The sequence below is a fragment of the Meleagris gallopavo genome, chromosome 16 (assembly GCF_000146605.3).
Source record: "Meleagris gallopavo isolate NT-WF06-2002-E0010 breed Aviagen turkey brand Nicholas breeding stock chromosome 16, Turkey_5.1, whole genome shotgun sequence".
In the NCBI taxonomy this organism is placed as follows: Eukaryota; Metazoa; Chordata; class Aves; order Galliformes; family Phasianidae; genus Meleagris; species Meleagris gallopavo.
The window spans coordinates 6735398-6745571 of record NC_015026.2 but is presented as its reverse complement, the minus strand read 5'-3'; the positions used below and the strand labels follow the sequence as shown (position 1 = coordinate 6745571).

The 10174-nt window shown below is 52.2% G+C and overlaps 1 long non-coding RNA gene across 1 annotated transcript; it reads right to left on the bottom strand.

The window, feature by feature from the left end:
- Positions 1 to 1932: 1932 nt before the first annotated feature.
- Positions 1933 to 6904, bottom strand: LOC116217242. The gene is made up of 3 exons (XR_004161498.1): positions 6468 to 6904; positions 4732 to 4802; positions 1933 to 3256 (listed from the first exon to the last, which is right to left on the bottom strand). It is a non-coding gene; the product is annotated as an uncharacterized LOC116217242 (long non-coding RNA).
- Positions 6905 to 10174: the final 3270 nt, after the last annotated feature.

The window sequence follows — 10174 nt, the reverse complement described above, 5'->3', positions numbered from 1 at the left end:
ATGCACGCGGGATGCACGCGGGATGCACACAGGGTACGTGCACCTGAGGAAGCCTCCCCAGGTGCCAGCTCTGGTGTGCACGGGGAAATAAACGCAGCAGCAGCGCATCCCTGCAGCATCGCGCACCGCCCTGTGCCTCGGATCAAAACCCCGCGGCCATCCCTGCAGTACCGGCAAAGCTCATTTCGCCTCGTTTTAGCTAAAGCTTAAGCATCCCGCAGCCGTTGATCGCTCCCATTAATTAGCGGGCAAACAAAATAATAAAAGAAAGGCAGGAGAATGAAGTGACACGACAGGAGGGAAGGCCTTTGAAATAAACGCGTGCCAGTCCTGTTGGCTTTTATTTAATCTGTGGCCCTTTTCGTAAAAGAAATAATTAAGTTTCCAAACCTCTGTTCCCTGCTCAGAGAGCTGCCTCCTTCCACATTAATGCTATTTGCATGCGCCATCTCCTCCCACCCTTCAATAATTTACACCTTCATTTTTTATTCACTCAGTTGTCAGATTCATTTACATACCATATATCTATATTTAACACTGACTTCGCTCGCCTTCTTTTAAAAACAGGAAATAGATTTCCCTTCTAATTTAACGGGAAAGACTGCAAAGAGAACATCGCTTACACCGCTGTCAGCTGCTGGGGACTGGGAGCTGCCCATGCATGGAGCAGCAACACTGAGCCCCACAACCTTCCCATGCCTCCCCCACGCCTGCCACGTGCAGGGTTGGGGACCACGGCTGGCACAGACACTGCCTGACTTCCGCTCGAGCAGTTGCTGTGCTTTGACAGCTCTGCCTTATTAATAGTGTGATGCAATTAGCAGGATTGCTGTTCAAGCTGTCATTAATTGTCACTTTTGCTGCCGGCCGTGTTCCAGCAGGCTGGGGTCCCTGCTGCCAATGCATTCAGAGCCACAGGGGCAGGCCGGCGCAGGGTGCATGGGCTGCAAGGAGCGCACCAGAGCCCTGCTTTGTGGTATGCGTGGCCATGGTTGCAGTGTGGATGCAGCACACGGTTTGGCTCCCTGGTAGCAGCAACTGGTGGCCTGCGGCAGTCCAAAGCTGCCCTGCTCTGTCCTGCCTGGACCTTGCTCCATGAGCACCTGACCAAAGGGCACGGCCATGTGTTCCTTGGAAGCACAGCAGTGCGGTACCAGGAGAACACATGGCAGGGTCTGGCCATGTTCACATGGACAGGCTTAAAACTATGGAAAGCAAGCTGTGCCGCAGGCTGTTTGAAAGAGAGGGCATGGATCAGGAAGGGGTAAATCAAAGAGTCAGTCACTGAGGGGTGGCTCAGATCCCCCTCCCTCATTTTCTACTTTACTAAAGAAAACACAGAACTGATATCAGACAAATGAGCCCTCTGGACCCAATTTTTCAAGTTAATGAGCTCCCCTTGCAGCTCTTCCCCACAGCGGAGACTTCCAGCACCTACCCTTTGCCACAGGCTCTAATGAGCAAAACCACCGCCATCCATCTCAATACCCGTGGAGGGGACGGCCTCTGCCACACTGCTCAGGCTCTGCCCCCACATCATTGGGGTGTGCCCACGTCATTGGGGTGTGCCCACGTCATTGGGGTGTGCCCACGTCATTGGGGTGTGCCCACTGCCGTCCTCAACACAACAAGGACTCACTCCTGCTCTCCAGGTCTCAGCACCTTCATTCAGCTGAGCCATGTACCAGCTCAGAACCACCTCCTGTTCCAGGAGGAAATTGCTTTTCATGCCCCCAGGAACCTCTCTGCAGTCTTTACTGGGAGATTTCAAATGGACCTCAGAGTATTACTAAGATTCTGCCTTGTAATTGCCCTCTGCAGGGCTAAGCAGAGGGAATAGCAGAGGTTGAGGATGGCTGCAGCACTCACGCTGCTCTTCCACCATTATGCTTAAATTAACAGGGTTTTTTTGTTTGTTTGTTTATTTTTGGGTTTTGTTTTTGTTTTTGTTTTTGTAAATTGACTAATTTTCTCTTGGGAATAGATCATTAAATTACAGATTACCAATGAAAATTTACAGCATCTGGACAGCAGCCAGAGGGAAGGGCAGAGGCAGCATTCAGTCCATTTTCCCCCCCCTTTTGCTTTTTTCCCCATTCAGTTTGTTGGGGAACCTCCCCTGCACCTGGGAGTCACACACAGAGATGAGGTGGGGTCGGGATGCTGTGGGGCTGCCCCCACCTGCCCACCTCTGCACAGCTGCTGGGGTACAGTGGCTGCACTCAGCACTGCATTTTTCCAGACAAACTCGATTTGTTTGCAGCAATGAGGCACAATGGAGCCGAGAAGCTGCATTTTGGGGAGGGGCCGCTTGGGAGCATTGCGTCTGGGAGTTTTCCTCGGAGTGAGGAAAAGCAGATTTCTTTATTGCTTTGATCATACATAATTTAAATATTCAAACTACTCTGGAATTCACTGAATTATACATGAATTGCACAGGCAGCATTTTTGTAACTCCTGAAAGGCATGAATCTTTTCCCCCTCTCCCCTCAAAACCTTGTATAACCTTAACATTTGTATATATATATATTTTTTAACCCAATTCAATTGAATCCCAAATCACCCAGAGAACGGAAGCACCTATCCCACTGAGAACCACCAAAACACATGCTGCAGTGCTGGGGAGTGCAGGGCTCTGCCACTGTGTGAGGCCAAGAGTGAATGGGTGGTTTGGGCACAGGATAGGAGGGCAGGGAGCACAGCCTCGGTAGAACTGTCCCCTCAGGGATCTGCCACCGATAGCCATAGGCTGACCCTAATTTGTGGCATTGCCCTCATCTCTTTGCTCTGCCTGCACTGCCACTCACCTTGGAGCCACCACTGCTGTCACTGCCACCACGGCTGCAGCAGCACCTTCTGCTGGACCTGAGGATGAACACACAGCCCTGCTGCCATGTGCAGGCAAGGAGGTGCTCCGGCCCTCGGTGGAAAGCGTGGAGCAGCAGCCTTGTCTGCAGCCCTTCCCTTGTTAGTTCGCTCTTCATTATTCTGCTCTACCCTTTTAATTTCTCTCTAAACTCAACCAGCTATTGCTGTTCAAACTGAAATAATTAATTGGGACAAAATTGCCACTGTAGGAGGAAAGAATGATTAAACCCATCCAGCGGACAATGGGGCAATCATAGCCTAAGCATCTAATTACAGGGTTAGAGAGTGTGGATGTGGGGATAATAACAGGGCCTTTTGTGAACGTGTTGCTGGATGAGCTGGGAGGAGGCTCCGTGCTTGACTTCGCTCCAGGTTCAGTGCCTGATTCCTGGAGTAAAGACACAAATGCGGGAATAAAAGATCATTATGGGGTGGATACCCACAGGGGTGCGCTGGGGAAACAAGAGCAGCAGGAAGCAGCAGCTGCTCCCATGGCTCTGTGTGCAGCGTGCGGGACTTGCTTGGGATGCAGGCAATGACGGGGGGAGGTGAGCAGGGCACCCTCAGTGGTAGGAGCACAGGGAATATGTAATGGAGCACACCGATAGAGCACAACGCACACGTGCGTGTAGGGGTGTCTGTGCACAGCCACTCCCCAGGAGGTACCACCAGGATCTGCAAGGAGCACGGTGAGAGCTCCCTCCAGAGCAGCTCTGTGAGTCCTGGGGCAGGGGGGCAGGAGGAAACATGGCAATGGGTCTGCCACAGGTTTACGGTCAAGGAGCAAAATAGGCAGCTAAAGGCAGCAGAACGAGGACCTGCAGCACCGCACGGGTGGAGGCATGCACACTCACAGCCTGTCCCAGGGTGCACAGCCCCATGCTGCCCTGAAGCAAGAGCCATCCACCATCTCGAGACAGTCCAAGCAGCCAAAAAACCACAGCTAAATCCTTCATCTGGAGTTCTCCCACCAGGCTCTCAGGAGCTCAGGCACCACCATGCCACTCCCAGCCCCTCACCCCTCACCCACACATTAAAACATACATAGCAGCCAATCAGGGACCTGTGACTTCCCTTAATAAAGACATTTTTCATCTCCCCAATCTCAATGAGAGCGAGCTTATAGCAGTGTGAAATTGCAGGCGGTCACGGTGTGCTTGTGGTGAGGCTTCTGAAGTATCCAGCAAATGGAGCTCGAGCTGCCCAAAGCATATAGATCTCAGGCAACTCCAAGTCACTTTGAGTAATAGTTCATTTTTTGATTTAATTTTGACTGTGACCGGAGTTTCTAAAGCCCATCAATGATGGGCTTGTCCTAGAGGAGGGGTGAATCCTGTGAGTTAAATGCAGAATCAAGAAGGATCCTTCCTGACTCTCAGCCACAGACCGGCGCGGCACTGTTCAGGTTATCCCAGGAAAGATTCCCTCCATGCTGAGCTCCAGGCAGGGCTGGGGATGTGGATGGGGATGGTCTCCTCACTGTGACCCATGCAGAGCGCTCCAACATAGGGCAGGGCGCCCGCATTGCCCCAGCACAGCGCAGCACTGACCACTGGGTTAGCTCCCTTTGCGCATCCTGGTGCCGAGGAGAGGTCGCAGGGACAGGGAGGAGTACTCTGCGGGGCAGCTGGGTGGGAAAACTGCAACTCGGGAGCTTGAAGCACTGCTGGAAGGAATTCAGCACGAGCAGACAGGACAATACCCATCCCAGACACAATTGTTTGTGTGACTGCCAGAGCAGAGCTATGTCAAAAAGCAAAGAAACAGACCCCTGTGATCAAACACACAGCAGGAAGGAAAGAAATTGATGGAGTAAAATGCAACCCAGCAGCAACTGCTCAGTAAGAAAAAACACTGCCTTACTGTTTGAATTCTTGCACCGGAGAGTGGAAGGCCTCTTCGTGGCACTTAAAGGGTGGTGACTCTTCTTGGACCTATATGAAAACAAGAGATGGGAGAAGTTCAGCTGTGCCACACTGAGAGCAGAGCCTGGAGCCTGAGAGCTGTGCCCTTGGTGCAGCTCTGTGCCAACTCAGTGCTGGCACTGCCATCGTGGCACCACCACCACAGCACTGCCCATGGCCTGGGGCTGCTGTGCTGCTGGGGCTGTGCATGCTGCCTGGCACTGGGCAGTTCTGCCCAGAGCAGATTTTGCAGCTTCTCTGAGCCAGCCACCTCCAACCAAGAACAAACACACAACAGAACAGGCCTGGAACCGTAATATACACAGCCTAATTAATCACATTACTCATGAAAATATATTGGTATAATTAATAATACAAGGCATCTCTATTGGCCTCTACGGCGCAGCAAATTATGAAGCAGTAATACTTGGACGCATTGACCTGGATTTCATACATAATCCATCAGGGCAATCCCACCAGATCGGGTCTCCAGAGACACAAACAATGCAACAGTGATAATTAAACAAAAGCGAGATGGACAGAAGAATGGGTGTCACATTAATCACTGCCAGTACTGTGGGGAAGGAATGGGACACTGAGTTTGTCTGCATATCTCTACACTTTGGGTATTTTAATGTTATCAGTTCTTGGAAGGTGAAGGCATGTTCAGAGGGAGTGCTTTGGTGCGAGGTATGGGAAATGCAGAGCTGACTGCTAGCAAACTGGGGTTTAGTATCCCATTGGTGGGACTGTATCTGGCAGTGCGAAGTAAAAGGTTTGCAGAAAACAGACCAAAATATTTTCAATGAAGAAGGAAATCTTCTGGTCAAACCAAAACCACAAAGCAATGAATTTCCTTAATTCAGATGTCACGGCAAAGGAGATCCGCAGCATGGATGGCAGTGTGTCATCCCCAGGGCTACACCTGGGCTTGAAGGGCTCTTGTCAGAGTTTCACCTTCCAAATTAGTTTAATCAGGCCTGTCGTTAGTCATCTTTGCTTGAGACCTCATTTGGAGGCCATTTAAAAGGAATTAGAGAAAATCTCTTCTCTTTCTTCCCATACAATAGAGATTAACTACTGGGACTGGAGAGGCATTTTCATAGTGACAGAAAGAAGCAAAATGTACCATAAGCAGAAAGCCCCGCACCCTGCACTATGAACCAGGGCTCAAAGACAGCAGGATGTGCTGCTCCTGCTGTCCCAACTAAACCCAACCAGATAAACACAGACTGATGCAAAAATACAGCTCAGGGCAATTTGGCGGCGGGTTTCTCAGTATGCACAGCTTTGAGTTACACAGAGGAACGAACAGCTTTCACTGCAGATGCAGGTCACGTTTTCCAACCAACGGGAAGTTCTGCCCAGGATTCCTTTTCCTGGAGGAGGGGCTTGGCTCCCCTGGAGGCCCATGCAGGCAGAGGGGCGCCGAGTAAATCTTTTCTAATGCCAAGTGGTCCAACACAGCTCATAGCAATATGGTCAGCAGCGAAACGGGTCTGTGGAAACCTGCAGGCACTGCTGGGACGCAGCCACTCCATCAGTCCCTTCATCCTTGTCCATCCCAGCAGTGTGCACAGGGATGAGCTGCACCCTGTGCCCGCTCCCCATGCAGCACAACCTGCAGCGGGGGACCTTGCTAGAAGCTCGTTAATCTTTAATGAAGCATTTGGGTTAATCCAAAAGGTTACTCACCTGTCAGGGGGAGGGATCTCGATGTGAGTGTTCCTCCAGCTGACCTGCTCCGGCTCTGCCCAGTGCATGGTGACATGGGGACACGGGGATGCCCACAGGGCGCAGGGCACTGCAACCTGCCCAGCCCTGCATCGCCCAGGACCCTGCACACAGCCATGCACACATCCTAAATGAGAGCCACTGCCTCCACCTTCATCCCCAGCAAATTTCTGACTCTGTCGGTCCAAAGGGCAACCGCTCTGGGTTTGGGTTTGGCATCGACTGAGAGAAGTCCTCGGTGCGTTCTGTGCTAAATAACTAAGGTTAATTTGATTTGATGCACCGCTTCATTACCATAAACAGCTCACAGTGTGTCAGTCCTCTGTAATTACAGCTCCCTACAGCCAGCATCGTGTTCATTTCCCATCACTGACAGTGTTTCCCTCTGATCGCCTCCCAGCTCTGCGCTTCTGCACGAGCTGCCCCATCAGTAATTAGGTGTCATTTGTTCTGTAGCTGACGGTTACACTCATTTACAAAAATAAGGGCAAGGATATTAAATTTACTTTCCATCACAACTACATTTGTGTCTGATGGTTTGGGCCACAGCTTGGCTCTGCAGCTCCCAGTGCCAGCAAGGAGAAGGGCACAGTGCACAATAGGAATACCCAGGGTGCAGGAAGAACAGCAAGAATGCATCAGGAATGTGCAGTACACTCGAGGAATAGCCAGCACACAAGGGGAAAACCCATCAGAGGAGGGGAAAACTCAGTAATTAAGAGGAACCCACAGCACATAGAAGGAATCCCCAGCATACAAGAGCCCACTTTGTGTGTTCAATGCATTGAAATGAATGGGATGGGTGTGTGGGGTCTGAGGGTGAGGCTGTGCCCTGGGATCTGCCTGCTACTGCTGCAGTACAGTGACCCACAGCCGTAGCCAAGCCCAGTGCCAGTAGCAATGGGGTGTGGGGGCACAGCCCAGGGGCTGCACAGTGGTTGTGGAGCTGCAGGAGGGCAGTGCCCGTGCACTGCAGCACAGAGCTCTTGGGGCTGAAGGTGCTGTTGGTTCCCCTTTTTTTTTTTTTAATTTAATTGAAATATCCATGGAGCCGAACTGATGGTGTTTGCAGTGACTGCTGAATTAGCAGGGTACCAGACTGTGACCATATAAAACACATATTGTTAAAAGGCACTTAGGGCTCCCTCTGAAAGGGTTTGCTGAGCCTTTGAACAAGAACCCAGGGGAAAGCCCTTTATTACCTCTGTGACCGGGTCAATTACTCTAGAACTGAGCAAATTATTTATGAGGTGATCAGCCTATTAAAACATTAACACATCCGTCCCTGTGCTGCTGAGCTGGCTCTGTCCTTATTGCGCTGGGTGTGGGGCTGGGCTTTAATTTGCCGAGAGACTTCTGAGCATCAGAACTCAGCTGTAGCTATTGCCATCAGCATCTCTGTCTGCCCTGTAAGTAGCAGTGCATGCACTGAGGGTGTGTGCTGGGCGAGCTGAGCCTTTGGAAGTGATAAAACATCAAATGTAGGCAATGGATGGGTAGTGAGAACATACACAGGATGGGAATGGCTGTCTTAATCTACTACATGGACACTCTTCGCTTTTTTAAATGCCTTTTGGCTAGTCATTTCCCTGCATCTGATATTTTATTATCACGTCTTTGATGACATTTCCAGGTACTTACTAAATCAAGATGGAGCTGTGCTTTGTGTCGGCTGTCAGATGGGGAACGCAGAGAGCAAAGGGAGCAGATGGGAACGGGTCCTGTCCTGTGCTGGGAGGGGTGGAGCGGGGCTGGGCACGCTGCTGGGGTCAGCACCATGGGACAGGGACAGGATGGACTTCGGCCACAGGAATTGAAATCCATTCCTACCAATCCCAGTGCTACACCCTGGGAAGTCATGGGCCATGAGTTTTAATCTGGTGCACAAAAGGGCTGGGTATAACGAGCCAAAAAGCAAGGAAAAATCCACACAGAAAACCCTGCACACTGCGCCCAAGCTGAACCTCAGGAACTGGGGCAGAAGGCTCCTCAGTTCTCTGCAATGGACAGGGAGCTGCCGTGAGGAGGAAAAGCAGTTCCCTTAGCACTTCAGAGTGTGCCGAGATCAACCGGCACATCCCCTCCGCTAACAGACCCGCAGTGACCCACACAGCACCGGCAGCGGGACGTGGGTGATTGGCAGCCACATTCAGCAGCAGCAGAAATCCCTGTTTTGTTGTTGCTGTGAGATCTTTCGGGATGTCTCTGAAACATACGGCTTCCTTCAGCGGCACAAAGGGGCCAGCGATTACCCAGGAATGCCCCGCGTATTAAATACGGGATCACCGCCATCACAATGCCTCACCAGCACGGCAATTCATACCCGGTGTCAGCTCAAAGGAGCTTTTGTAGATAATTAGTTCAAGGACAAAAAAAAAATTGCTACTAATACTTAAAACGGAGCGGATGCTCCGCGCGGTGCGATCTCCCGGTACGCGCTCGGCTCATTGTCTCCCCGTATCTCGAGCTGCGCCTGATTAATTTTACTTTTCTCTCCAATTTCTCTGCTGACAATGCGCGGGGAACAAAGGCTCCTGCCTGAACAGGGGCAGTAATTCATCGGCGCCCTCAGAGCCGACGCACAGCTGCCCCTTCCCAGCGCGGCTGCCAGGCACCGGCACCGCGAGCTCTCCGTTCCCATGGTCTCCAGGGAGATGGCGATGGACCTGCATCCTAATGACAGCGCCTGCCACCCCGCCGGACCCTGCAGCCCCTTTCAGGCTGGGTCTGAGTCCCTGGCACTTGAAGGATGGATCCCGTGTGCCCTCAGGGCTGTGTGCTCGCTCGCGTGCTGTGAGCATGGCGAGGGGCAGGCGGGGCACCGGGGCACGGCCGAGCCGTACGGCTGCCGGGACGCAGCACCGCGGCGCAGCCCACGCTCCAAACACTCATCCCAAATGCTTATGGATGGGGAAGGAAAAGAACTAATCCCAGCATAAAGGCAATGAGCTATAGTAGCTGCGGGGGTCCCACCAGACCGGAGCACTGGGAGCATCGCGATGGAAGCAGGGATGCAGCGATGGGAGCACAGCGAGAGGAAGAGACACCGAGCAACAACCCTTGGTGCACGGCTCTGCACGAGCAGCAGCACCCTGCAGCACCACATACGCTGCAGCACCCCACAACCTGCAGCACCCCACAACCTGCAGCACCCCGCCGCACTCCCGCACCCAGCAGCCCCGTGCCAATGCTGCAGGCATCGAAGCGCCCACACGCACCCTGCATGCTAATGAGCAGCGGCGGGAGAGCTGCGCCAATTAATTGCTGGCAGCAGCAGCGCACTCACCAAATGGGGAGCCGTGGTGCCAAACCAGAGGGCAGAGTCTCGCAGTGCGGTGGTGGCACGAAGCACCGCGTGGCGCAGGTACGGCTCGATGACAAAGGGGCAGGTGAAGGAAGCAGACAGACCTGCTCATGTTTTTGTATTTAAATTTTTCCTTCTTTCTTTCTTTCTTTCTTTTTTTGAAGCTCACGCAGCCTTTAGGGTCACACGCCGCCACGTGGCGGGGTCAGGGCGCACGTGAGGAGCCAACCTGCCCCAAAGTGCCACCGCGACCCATCTCGCACCGACCCTCCAAAACTTCGTTGTAAAGATCTAATTTATAGCGAGCTGACGAAATAATTAATTTCTTGAAGCCGGCTCCTAACCTTTAGAACCAACTCATTTC